At 42.6% G+C, this 13,863-nt stretch overlaps 1 long non-coding RNA gene across 1 annotated transcript in view; it reads left to right on the forward strand.

Annotated features, from left to right (window-relative positions):
• The first annotated feature begins 6,422 nt into the window (after positions 1-6,422).
• Positions 6,423-13,863, forward strand: part of LOC116983911 — a 38,684-nt gene continuing 31,243 nt past the window's right edge. Inside the window, exon 1 of the long non-coding RNA XR_004414844.1 lies at positions 6,423-6,555. This is a non-coding gene — a long non-coding RNA (uncharacterized LOC116983911). The remainder of the gene's footprint in view (positions 6,556-13,863) is intronic.

Below are 13,863 nucleotides of genomic sequence, written 5' to 3' on the forward strand. Positions count from 1 at the left end.
TGTGGCAAGCCATCCTGAGCGTGAATCCTCGGAAAGCAATTGATCCAGATGGAGTCCCTGACCATGTCCTCAGGACCTGAGGAGATCAGTTGCTTTTTGTGGATTCACTCTCAGGAATGCTTATCTTACATCTGATTTCCCTAGTTTTAAGTAACTCTTGCATTACCTCTCTCTCTGTCCCACCCCAACCCTGGTAGTCCTGCATTTCATTGCTGTCCTGCTTAGTTTCACTGTTTGTATCCACTCGTTATCACCTTTCCCACAGCCAGCAATGTACCATTGTGGGCTCCACCTTTCCTTGATCATCATTGCTGGCTTTGATTTGTTCTTTTTCATACCTTTCATTCGTTTGTTCTATGTACCTTTTCATATCTCTAGTTTCCCTCTCCCCTGACTCTCAGTCTGAAGAAGAGCCCCGACCCAAAACGTCACCTATTCCTTTTCTCCAGAGATGCTGCCTGACCTGCTGAGTTACTCCAGCACTTTGTGTCTATCTCGGTGTAAACCAGCATCTGCAGTTCCTTCCAACACACAGGAAAGTAGCATGCGAGCTGTCCTCTGCAGTTTCTTTACGTTTCCTTAAGTACGCAGACATACTTTATTGCTACTCATTTCGAATTAAATTTCCAATATCATTTCCAATATTTAGGGAATCGTGGGATACGGAGCCAGGCAGGAAAGTAGCTCTGAGGTAGAAGTTCAATAATGTTTCTGTTGAATAGCAGAGTAGGCTGAACAGACAAAATGGTCTAATCCTGCTCTCATGTCTTGCGTTCAGTGGAGAGATTTTTTTTTGATTGAGGAGGTAGGTGGAACGGATCAGGACCTTCAGTTATTTACAGCTTCAGACTGCTGCTGAGTTGCCGGTGCAGCCAACATTCTTATCTGTCATTGAGTCTGTGACCTGTTTTGTGGCTCCACTTCCCAGGTAAACTCATTGTCTGGTATGCCTGGAATGCTCAACACAGGGTGACAGCATAAACACGTGCCACTAAATTTATGGGTCATGAAAGTTAGGTTTAAAAGTTCAAGATTGTTTTTGGTTTGGTATTTCTGTGCAGGACGAAAATCCATTTGTATTGGTAGATGTCTCTGAAATGTCTCTGAAACTAATAAAGGACAATGTGGTCTATCTTCTATGCAGGAAGAAAGGAATATATTACATTAATAAACTACATTCAACTCTGATATAATTACGTTGGCCTCAATTCAATTCTCAACTTTCACAAGGACACCAAGCCTTTTTTAAATTATTTTTTGGATTTATTGCCACTTAACACGTTTCTGTGGACAGATGAAGTTTAGCCAAGTTGTACAAAAACCACAGTGCAAACGATGACACAGTCACATTTTCATTTTTGTTTTTAATAAAAACTTTGCATGCATCTGGAAGAAATTTATATAATTAGAAGTTACTGAAACCCCATAGCATGTTTAAGGTTAGCAAAATATCCGGCCTGGTATCTGGTGTAGCGGCCTTAACTAATTACCTACTTGAGTTAAGCGGTTCACATTTCAGAATGGATTTGCTATCTTCGGCGCATAGAATGAAGATTGGTTCATGACTTCCATGTCCAACTTTTACTTAATGTGTGTAATAAAATGAGAGCAATCCCACTATGGCAGAAGACTCCAGCTGCTCACTTGGTTGTTTGATGAGTCTAATTGTTTCTCACTAGGGCAATTTAGTTTAGTTTATCATTGTCATGTGTTATGAGGTACAGGGAAAAGCTTTTTGTTGCGCGCTATCCCGTTAAATAAAATATTATACATAATTACAATCAAGCCGTCCACAGTGTACAGATAAAGAATAAAGAGTGCAACATTTAAAGCAAGATCAAGTCTGATAACATCAAATTGAAGATAGTTCAAATGGGAGGTCAGGATTGCATTCTTGCTGGAGAGAGGACAGTTCAGTTGCTTGGTAACAGCTGGGAAAGAAACTATCCCTGATTCTGGAGGTATGCATTTTCATAATTCTTGCCTGATGGGAGAGGATATGTGGATAATGGCAATAAACTTTAAGAGTTATGGATAAGTTGGCGGAATGGTTGCATAGATGGAAGATGAAATGTACAGTGTCCCTTTCGGTGGGAACAATGTGAGGAGGCAGTATAAACTAAAGGGTGCAATTCTAGACGAGACACTGAAACAGAGAAACATGTGAACCATGAAAAACGTGCATATTTCAGTGAAATTAATAGGGTGGTAGAAAAAGTAGTTAAAAATATATGGGAAGTGGGCTTTAGTAGAGGCATAGAATAAAAGAATGGCCTAATTCTAGGCCGAATGTCCTAATTCTACTCCTAGCACTTATGACCATATGACCTTATGAACAAGGAAGTTGTGATAAGCCACTTATAGAACATTTATTTTGTCACATGTGGAGTATTATGCCTGGAAAGAAAAAGTCAATGTGGTAGAGTAACTTAATGGGTCAGACAACATCTCTGGATCTCTGGAGGATCAATGTGAAGGCTTATTGAGGGGATGCATGAGATTCCTGAAAATATTCCACAGTTTTTTTTCATTCTGTGGATAGATTAGAGATGCTGAGGCTGTTCTCCTTGGATCTGAGGATGCTGTGAGATCTAATAGAGGATTTAAGGTCATGAAAGGCGACAGACAGAGTAGATTGAGTGAAGCTGTTCCCATTGACACAGAGGTCAAGGACCAGGGGAAATGTATGAAAGCAATTGTCAAAAGCACCATAAGTAACACGAGGGAAATCTTATGTCGTAAAGAGCTCAGCTTCAATTGAAAAGGAAATCAGATATCAATAGGACAGCAAAGGAATGGCAGTGCCTTGGGAAGAGGGTGGGGAAGTGGGACAATCAGAATTGGAGCCGGTAAGAAGCCAAATGTCTTCCCTCTAGGCTGTAATTGCTCTGTGAGACAGCAGCCTGAATTACCTCGTTGAAAATAAAATAATTAATTGGGTAGTTTATATGTCTGATGTACTATTAGCAGGGTACATTAAGGCGTATTGGACCCAGCAATGAACGTTACATTTGGAAACTTTTCATTCTTAAAATGATTAAACCCAGTGCTGCCTGGAACACTTTATAGTTTCAGTGGTAAATGCAAAGTGGATCAGATTAAACAATTAGTTAATGAGTTCAGCAACTTGTTTAAACTATGGATAGAGTTACATGAATCTTAAATTGCAACTTATGGAAGTCCTTTAACAGATGTGAAAGAAGCAGGCATGCAACATAAAAGCATAGTCCCTGCAGTTTGCTTATTCTGCTTGTGCTCCCTTAGAAATATTACCAGCATCCTGAATGTAGTGATGAGTGATAATTAATTTCCTGCAGCCTGTTTAGGGAGAAAAAAGGAGAAACATTTATCAATTGTCACATTGCTCCACTCAGGCAGCTCATGCTAAATATCTTGTGTTGTTTTACATGTGATTTTAAATTAAGGTCTCCATCTGTTCTCACAGCATTATTCAAAGAAGATCATGTGAGTTCCCTCAGTGTTCTGGCCAATATCCATCCCTCTTCCAAAATCTCCGGAAAGCTGATTACTTACGCAAGTTGAAAGCATTTTATCGCGATGCATCACAGCGTGGTTTGGGAACAGCTCCACCCAAAACCGAAATAACTTGCGGAGAATTATGGACGCAGGCAGCCCAGACCATCACACAAACCATCCTCCCTTCCATTGACTCCATTTACACCTCACGCAGCCTCGGCAAGGCCAGCAGCATAATCAAGGATGAGTTACACCCTGGGTACTCCCTCTTCTCATCTACTGCATCCTGTGCTCCTGATGAGACCTCCTTTACATCGGCAAGCATGGACTAGGTGATCATTTTGTCGAGCACTTGCGCTTGGTCCGCCATAGCCAGCTAGATCTCCCGGTTGCTAACAATTTTCATTCTCCCTCACATTCCCATATTGACATTTTATCCCGGGCCTTCTCCATTGCCAGAGTGAGGCCACGTGCAGACTGGAGGAACAGCATGTCATTTATTGCTTGGAGAGCTTACTGTACAATTGTACACACATTGAATTCTCCCCATTTCGCCCCCTATACCACCCTCCCCCTTATCCCCTTCACTCCGTTCCCTTCCACCTATATCCCTCTCCTTGGCTTCACCTATTATTCCCCTTCTTTCCTTGTCTTACATCTATTTGTCTCTTTACATCTCTAGCCTGTGTCCACCCATTTGCCAATCAGACTCCTCTCAGCTGTACCCACCTGTCACTTGGTACACAAAAATGCTGGAGAAACTCAGTGGGTGCAGCAGCATCTATGGAGCGAAGGAAATATGCAACGTTTCGGGAAAATGCAGGAAAAATGTTCCCAATGTTGAGAGAGTCCAGAATCAGGGGTCACAGTTTAAGAATAAGGGGTAGGCCATTTAGGGCTGTGATGCGGAAAAACCTTTTCACTCAGAGAGTTGTGAATCTGTGGAATTCTCTGCCACAGAAGGCAGTGGAGACCAATTCACTCGATGTTTTCAAGTGAGAGTTAGATTTAGCTCTTAGGGCTAATGGAATCAGGGGATATGCAGAAAAAGCAGGAACGGGGTACAGATTTTAGATGATCATCCATCTGGTGCTGGCTTGAAGGGCCGAATGGCCTACTCCTGCACCTATTTTCTATGTTTCTATGTCTATATTTCTATGTTACAAGGCATCAGTCAGATGTTTTGTTTGGTTTAGAGATACAGTGCGGAAACAGGCCCTTCGGCCCACCGAGTCCGCACCGGGCCAGCGATCCCCGCACATTATCCTACACACACTAGGGCCAATTTACATTTATACTAAGCCAATTAACCTACAAACATGAACATCTTTGTAGTGTGGGAGGAAACCGAAGATCGCAAAGATAACCCACGCAGGTCACGGGGAGAATGTACAAACTCCATACAGACAAGCACCCGTAGTCAGGTTCGAACCTGGGTCTCTGGCGCTGTAAGGCAGCGACTCTACTGCCGCGCTACTGTGCCGCCCCTAGTGTGCGATGAAATATTTTCCATTTGCCACCCAAAAGATTCATTCCCTCCTGCACTGGCACAGAGAGGCCAAAGTGTGTCCCATCTACAAAATTCATTGTATTTAGTCGCCCAGATTTATTTAAGATATCACCTCCCAAGCTTGTGATTTCCATTATTGAGAAGGAAAGTGACAGCAGGCATAGGGAAACAGCTCCACCTACGGATTCCCCTCCAAGTTACTTAGCATTCTAACCTGAAAACATATTGCCATTCCTCCTTCATCATTGTCTCAATCTGGACCACTCCCTGCCACAATGTGCAAGTACCTTCAGCAGAAGGCCCACAGCAGTTCAAGATTTATTGAAGGTTGTTTGGGTGGGCAATAAAAATTGACCCTTTTGTTCGTCTTTCCTGTCATCAATCTTCTCCTGCTTACACCCCCTCCAGACAGATCAGCTGTGACTAATGCACCTTCCCTGCCCTCTTTCACCAGGCACCACCTCCACTTGTATTTCTTGGTCTCCACACAATCGCAAACATTTCCTCAGTTCCTCTCAATCCCCCCACCTTCTCTGCAATTTAAAATGTGTTCCAATTTCTAACTTTTTTTCTCAGTTCTGATGGAAAACTGTGAACTGGAAATGATAACTGTATTTCTGTTTCCTCTATTATGCCAGACGTGCTAAGGGTTTCCAGCATTCTATGCCATGCTACAAGCTTTATCCATCAGATGAGGTCAGTTGGACACTTACAATTGAAAGGCTTGTCGATGATGTGGACAAATGTTCTTCACTTGTTTTATTTACTATGTGAAGTAAATTGCCTGGTAAATCTAACAGTACTTGAAGGAACAATGCAATCCTAAATATTATCTAAATAGCAACAAAAACTGTACACTGAAGCATGTAGAAAATCTTACAAATTAATGAACACTGTAGGGCATGGGTGTTTAAGCCCTCCCTCAAAATGGTAGTGTGTTGAATAGTTCTTGGTTGGAGCAGTGCAAGCAGTAAATGACCCCATGCAGAGTAATCTGACATTCCACTGCTCTCCCCAGCATGGCCGTTGGTTATCTTCAGTCACCTTGACCTTTACAAGCTTAGACATTTAGCAGCAAGAAACCTCGTAAGGAAATTCTTAAGTTACACTGGGGGGGAGGGGGGGGGGGGGGGGGAAACAAAAGCATTTCTCAGTGAGACATTCATCTGACTGTTTGCCAAAGATGCAAATCCCTCCACGCTGCTAATTATTGATAGTGAAAATAAACACGAAAAAACTGGAATAACTCAACGGGCACAGACAGCAACTCTGGACAAAAGGAATAGGTGATGTTTCGGGTCGAGACCCTTCTTCAGACTGAGAGTCAGGGGAACGCTGAATGCTGAAATAGTGAAATGCTGGCACTGTCTACACATACCTGCCAAACTTCAATTTTACAAACATTGGAAGGCTCCCGCTCCCATCGTTCACATGAGCCAAGTCATTCCATACTAATATTAAGTGTTTCTGGAAACTTGTTTCCTTAGTGATGACCTGAATTCACTCCTGAGGCAGATCAGCACTTGTGTTTTGGGATTGTAAATCTGGATCCTGCAGATCTGGAGAGGGTGAGTTACTTTTTTGTGATGGTTTGTTGTTCCTTAAATGCTCAACACCCTCAAAGCAGGTAGTAAAGGCCTGAGTGCATCGATTAAACCTGTAAAACTCGTTGTTAAATCAAAAAAAAGTTTAAAAGCAACTGTTTGAATGTGGTTACAGAGATGAAAGCCTGATTATTGTTGAGTCTGCGTGAAATTCTTCCAGTAACAAAAAGAAAATGGTAGCAGATGTATCCTGAATGTCTACCAAAGATAGACACAAAAAGCTGGAGTAACTCAGCAGGACAGGCAGCATCTCCAGAGAGAAGGAATGGGTGGCGTTTCGGGCCGAGGCCCTTCTTCAGACTGAATGTATGCTCTAGTAGGAATTTTTACTTAAGTTCGATGGTTCAACTTTGCCAATTGAGGCAATTCGCTGGTAATGTAAGGGCTCTGTTCTTGAGAACTGTCTGAAAACTGATTTTCCCTGCAGTCAGAAATCAATGAGGCTGATTAGCACGAAAATTGATTTATTGTCTTCCCCTATGTAGCGACATTGGTGTAGAATTAGAATATCCCACATTGAGTGGCCAGTCTGGATGGTCTTAAAGTATCATTGGACTTAAAGTATCATTTTAATTAAAATATTTTACAATTGCCAAGAGAATAAAATTGCCGTGTTAGTTTCCAAAGCAAATCTCTTTTCTCAAAGATGGTCTGCCTTTTAAATTAACTAGCTGATATCCCTACTTCATAGCTAATGAAGTTGATTGCATTTTGCAACCAACTTTCCTGTCTTAAAAACCGTTATTGGAAAATTTGCGTCAAGTTGGATTTCCATAAATTGTGTCTCCAGTACCACTGGAAGTCCCCTGAGTATCCACTTCTATAACTAAAATAGCAAAGGTCAGTGGAGTATGGAGCATTGATTCTAATCATAACTGTCACTAGCTTCGACTTTTTCCAATATCCTTCCTTCTGTCTATTTTCAACCCCATTGCCTGGCACTATTGGGAAGAAAATGACCAAAGTGGGATCAGTATCATTAACTTTGAACTTTATAAATTAATTCATGAGATACATGAGATACTGGTAAGGGCAGTATTTATTGCCCATTCCCAGCTTTGGTTAGACGGCCGGATAATGATGGAGCTTCACTTATCCAGGTAGGTGAATAGTATTCTGTCACACTTCTGGCTTGTGCTTTATGGAAGGGCTTTGGGGAGATAATACCATATAACCATATAACCATATAACAATTACAGCACGGAAACAGGCCATCTCGGCCCTACAAGTCCGCGCCGAACAATTTTTTTTCCCTTAGTCCCACCTGCCTGCACTCATACCATAACCCTCCATTCCCTTCTCATCCATATGCCTATCCAATTTATTCTTAAATGATACCAACGAACCTGCCGCCACCACTTCCACTGGAAGCTCATTCCACACCGCTACCACTCTCTGAGTAAAGAAGTTCCCCCTCATGTTACCCCTAAACTTCTGTCCCTTAATTCTGAAGTCACGTCCTCTTGTTTGAATCTTCCCTATTCTCAAAGGGAAAAGCTTGATCACATCAACTCTGTCTATCCCTCTCATCATTTTAAAGACCTCTATCAAGTCCCCCCTTAACCTTCTGCGCTCCAGAGAATAAAGACCTAACTTATTCAACCTATCTCTGTAACTTAGTTGTTGAAACCCAGGCAACATTCTAGTAAATCTCCTCTGTACTCTCTCTATTTTATTGACATCCTTCCTATAATTGGGCGACCAAAATTGTACACCATACTCCAGATTTGGTCTCACCAATGCCTTGTACAATTTTAACATTACATCCCAGCTTCTATACTCAATGCTCTGATTTATAAAGGCTAGCATACCAAAAGCTTTCTTTACCACCCTATCTATATGAGATTCCACCTTCAAGGAACTATGCACGGTTATTCCCAGATCCCTCTGTTCAACTGTATTCTTCAATTCCCTACCATTTATCATGTACGTCCTATTTTGATTTGTCCTGCCAAGGTGTAACACCTCACATTTATCAGCATTAAACTCCATCTGCCATCTTTCAGCCCATTTTTCCAAATGGCCTAAATCACTCTGTAGACTTTGGAAATCCTCTTCATTATCCACAACACCCCCTATCTTGGTATCATCTGCATACTTACTAATCCAATTTACCACCCCTTCATCCAGATCATTGATGTACATGACAAACAACAAAGGACCCAACACAGATCCCTGAGGCACCCCACTAGTCACCTGCCTCCAACCCGACAAACAGCCATCCACCATTACCCTCTGGCTTCTCCCATTCAGCCACTGCTGAATCCATCTTGCTATTCCTGCATTTATACCCAACAGTTTAACCTTCTTAACCAACCTTCCATGAGGAACCTTGTCAAAGGCCTTACTAAAGTCCATATAGACAACATCCACTGCTTTACCCTCGTCAATTTCCCTAGTAACCTCTTCAAAAAATTCAAGAAGATTAGTCAAACATGACCTTCCAGGCACAAATCCATGTTGACTGTTCCTAATCAGACCCTGTTTATCCAGATGCTTATATATATTATCTCTAAGTATCTTTTCCACTAATTTGCCCACCACTGAAGTCAAACTAACAGGTCTATAATTGCTAGGTTTACTCTTAGAACCCTTTTTAAACAATGGAACAACATGCGCAGTACGCCAATCCTTGGGGACTATTCCCGTTTCTAATGACATTTGAAATATTTCTGTCATAGCCCCGGCTATTTCTACACTAACTTCTCTCAATGTCCTAGGGAATATCCTGTCAGGACCTGGGGACTTATCCACTTTTATATTTTTCAAAAGTGTCAGTACTTCTTTTACTTTGAAACTCATAGTATCCATAACTACTCTACTCGTTTCCCTTACCTCACATAATTCAATATCCTTCTCCTTGGTGAATACCGAAGAAAATAAATTGTTCAATATCTCCCCCATCTCTTTTGGCTCTGCAGATAGCTGCCCACTCTGTTTCTCCAATGGACCAATTTTATCCCTCGTTATCCTTTTGCTATTAATATAGCTGTAGAAACCCTTTGGATTTACTTTCACCTTACTTGCCAAAGCAACCTCATATCTTCTTTTAGCTTTTCTAATTTCTTTCTTAAGATTCTTTTTACATTCCTTATACTCCACAAGCACCTCATTTACTTCATGCTGCCTATAATTATTGTAGATCTCCCTCTTTTTCCGAACAAGATGTCCAATTTCCCTTGAAAACCAGGGCTCTTTCCAGTTTTTACTGTTTCCTTTCAACCGAACAGGAACATAAAGATTCTGTACTCTTAAAATTTCCCCTTTAAATGTCCACCATTTCTCTTCTACATCTTTCCCATAAAACAGAATGTCCCAGTCCACTCCTTTTAAATCATCTCGCATCTCATCAAAGTTAGCCTTTCTCCAATCAAAAATCTCAACCCTAGGTCCAGTTCTGACCTTCTCCATAATTATATTGAAACTAATGGTATTGTGATCACTGGACCCGAAGTGCTCCCCAAAGCATACCTCCGCCACCTGTCCCGTCTCATTTCCTAACAGGAGGTCCAGCACTGCCCCTCCTCTAGTAGGTACCTCTATGTATTGCTGCAAAAAACTATCCTGCACACATTTTACAAACTCCAAACCATCCAGCCCATTTACAGAATGTGTTTCCCAGTCTATGTGTGGAAAGTTGAAATCTCCCACAATCACTACCTTGTGCTTACTACTAATATCTGCTATCTCCTTACATATTTGCTCTTCCAATTCTCGTTCCCCATTTGGCGGTCTATAATACACCCCTATAAGTGTTGCTACACCTTTCCCACTTCTCAGTTCCACCCAAATAGCCTCCCTAGATGAGCCCTCCAATCTATCCTGCCAAAGCACTGCTGTAATATCTTCCCTGACTAGCAATGCAACACCACCACCTCTTGCCCCTCCAATTCTATCACACCTGAAGCAACGAAATCCTGGAATATTTAGTTTCCAATCACAGCCCTCCTGCAACCATGTTTCACTGATCGCCACAACATCATACTTCCAGGTGTCTATCCAGACTCTAAGCTCATCCACCTTTCTTACAATGCTCCTAGCATTAAAATATGCACATTTAAGAAACCCCCCGTCTCTTCTTCTCTGTTTATTTCCTTTTTTTTCTTTCTCCTCTTGTGTCCGAGTGCTTCCCTTTTCTGCTTCCTGCCTCCCATTCTGTCTACTAGCTTTCTCTATTTGAGTCCCTCGCCCCAACCATTCTAGTTTAAAGTCTCCCCAGTGACCTTTGCAAATTTCCCCACCAGGATGTTGGTCCCCCTCGGGTTCAAGTGCAACCCATCCTATCTGTACAGGTCCCACCTTCGCCAAAAGAAGTCCCAATGATCCAGAAACTTGAATCCCTGCCCTCTGCACCAGTCTTTCAGCCACGCATTTATCCTCCACTTCGCTCCATTCCTACTCTCACTGTCGCGTGGTACAGGCAGTAATCCTGAGATTGTTACCTTTTTGGTCCTTTTCCTTAACTCTCCTCCCAACACCCTAAATCCTCCCTTCAAGACCTCTTCACTTTTTTTACCTATGTCATTTGTACCAATATGTACCACGACCTCAGGCTCCTCTCCCTCTGATTTCAGGATATCTTGGATGCGTTGAGACACGTCCGAGACCTTGGCACCAGGGAGGCAGACCACCATCCTGGTCTCCTGACTGCGTCCACAGAAACGCCTATCCGACCCCCTAACAATAGAGTCCCCAATTACTATTGCCCTCTTCTTTTTTTCCCTACCTTTCGGAGCAACAGGGCCGGTCTCTGTGCTGGAGGCCCGTCCGCTGTTGCTACCCCCGGGCAGGCTGTCATCCTCATCCGTACTCAAACAGGAGTACTTATTTGCAAGGTGTACCGACATTGGAGTACTCCCTCGTTCCTGCCTCTGCCCCTTGCCCTTCCTTAGCGTGACCCACATGTCTCTCTCCCATGGTTTTGGAGTGACCACCTCCCTATAACTCCCCTCTATGACCTCGTCACTCTCCCTGACCAGACAGAGGTCATCGAGCTGCTGCTCCAGGAACCTAATACGGTCCCTTAGGAGCCCCATCTCTCTGCACCTGGTGCAGATGTGGACGTCTGGAGGGCCATCCACCACCATGACCTCCCACATCTGACATCCAGAACAGTACACTGCTCTGACTGTCATTCTCTCGCCTTACCCTGGATCCGATACCAGTATAATACAATAGAAACTGCTGGGAGAAATCAGCAGGTATCTGACTCACAAACAGCTGCTCCCTCTTGCCCTTTAAACTGCACCTGAGGTTGCACCCAATCAGCTGCTTCCTCTAGTCTGCTTCCACCAATCAGCGGCTTCCACCAGAAACCCTCCCTATGGAGTGTGGAACGTTACGGGATTTGGTAAAAGCCCTGACCCTCCTCCGCTGCCTCCAACGGTCCCGGGCCTCTGTGAAAACAAGCCCCGTGCCCGATTTAAGTACTCACCGCCCTGACCCTCCTCCACTGTCTCCAGCGGTCCCGGGCCTCTGTGAAAATACAAACTGTGGGAAGCAAGAGCGGAGATTGACAATGGTTGAGATGTATGAGATCATTAAATGCTGGTGGGTGCTGAAGGGCTGGACGGTGGCAAATGTTGTGCCTCTATTTCAGAAGGGCTACAAGGAAAAGCCTGGGAACTATAGGTCAATGAGTATAACATATGTGGCCGCAAAGTTACTAGAGAGTATTCTGAAGGATAAGATATACATGCATTTAGATGGACAAGGGCTGATTAGGGATAGTCAGCTTGGTTTTGTATATGGGGAATTTTGTCTCATGCATTTTTTGAAGATGTAATCAAATAGGTGGATGAGGGCAGAGGTATAGATGTTACATATATGGGTTTCAACAAGGCATTTCTGTTGTACATGAGATGTTTTTGCATACTATCCCCCAACAAATGTAAATTGAAAATCCCTCCAAATATTAAAAAATATAGCAGATAATTTGTTAGGACCCATTTCCATTGCATCCTGATAGAGAGTCCAGGGAAGGATACACACTTCCTGAATAGAGAGACTGGTTACACTTCATGTGTAGTCCTTCATCTGGTCAATTGAATGGATTTGATGGTAGGCTGTTCTGGAAGGTTAGATCACAGCATCCAAGGAGGGCTAGCCGACTGGACAGAAAATTAGCTTCATGGAAGGAAACAGAGGGTGATGGTGGAAGGCTGTTTTTCGGACTGGTGGCATTGTAGATAGTGAGGATGATTGTCAAAAATTGCAGCAGGATCTTGACCGTTGGCAGGTGGGCTGAGGAATGGTTGAAGGAGTTTAATACAGTTTTCAGACAATAGCATGGAGCTGAGATACAAAAAGTCGTACGTTTCTTTGTTTAAAAAAGTAAGTACATGAACTTCTGACCTAACCACCATGATCTACTTAATTTTGGTGCTCAAGGGTTATGAGGCCAATGCTTTTTGTTTACAATTCATTTTCTGTAGGCAGTATTTCAGTAGGAGGACAATTTCACAAAGAGGTCAACAAAGCAACACTGCTCCTTGCTAAACACACTCTGATAGCTTGCTGATTTCACTGTTAATTTTTGTGTTACTTTTTTATTGGCTCACCATGTGGTGTATTCACATTTACCTCAGACTTGCTGGTGATTGTTTAATGATGCAGTATAAAGGTCAAAGGATTGTGATTTCCTTTAAGGTGGTAAAGTAGACTTCTCGAATGCTGTATCACTGTACTCATTTTGTGTTTCGGTAAAGTGAATCCTAAAATAATGTTTATTGGATAACGATCATTGAAAGAAGTTGTTTAATTAATTGACCAAAGTTAATGTTATTAATATAGATTGTTTTCACTTTCATGAAAATGCAGTTCAGTGTTTGACCAATGCCAAATGAAACGTTTTAAAAATTAAAGATAGACACAAAATGCCGGAGTAACTCAGTGGGACAGGCAGCATCTCTGGAGAGAAGGAATGGGTGATGTTTCGGGTCAAGACCCTTCTTTCAGACTGATGTCAGAGGAGAGGGAGATACATAGATAAGGAAGTCCATGGTGTGAAAACAGGACAAAGGGAATAGAGATCAAGGAAAATGTAGAAAAGATCATTGTTAGCTGGGAGAGGGTAACAACAAAGCAAACAGGGATAAAATGTATTCGGAGACAGTAAGACTGGTCGGAGAACTGGGAAGGGGAAGGGGAGGAGAGAGAGGGAAAGCAAGAGTTACTTGAAGTTAGAGAAGTCAATGTTCATACCGCTGGGGTGTAATCTGCCCAAGCGAAATATGAGGTGCTGTTCCTCCAATTTGTGTTGTGCCTCACTCT

The sequence above is a fragment of the Amblyraja radiata genome, chromosome 19 (assembly GCF_010909765.2).
Source record: "Amblyraja radiata isolate CabotCenter1 chromosome 19, sAmbRad1.1.pri, whole genome shotgun sequence".
Classification (NCBI taxonomy): domain Eukaryota; kingdom Metazoa; phylum Chordata; class Chondrichthyes; order Rajiformes; family Rajidae; genus Amblyraja; species Amblyraja radiata.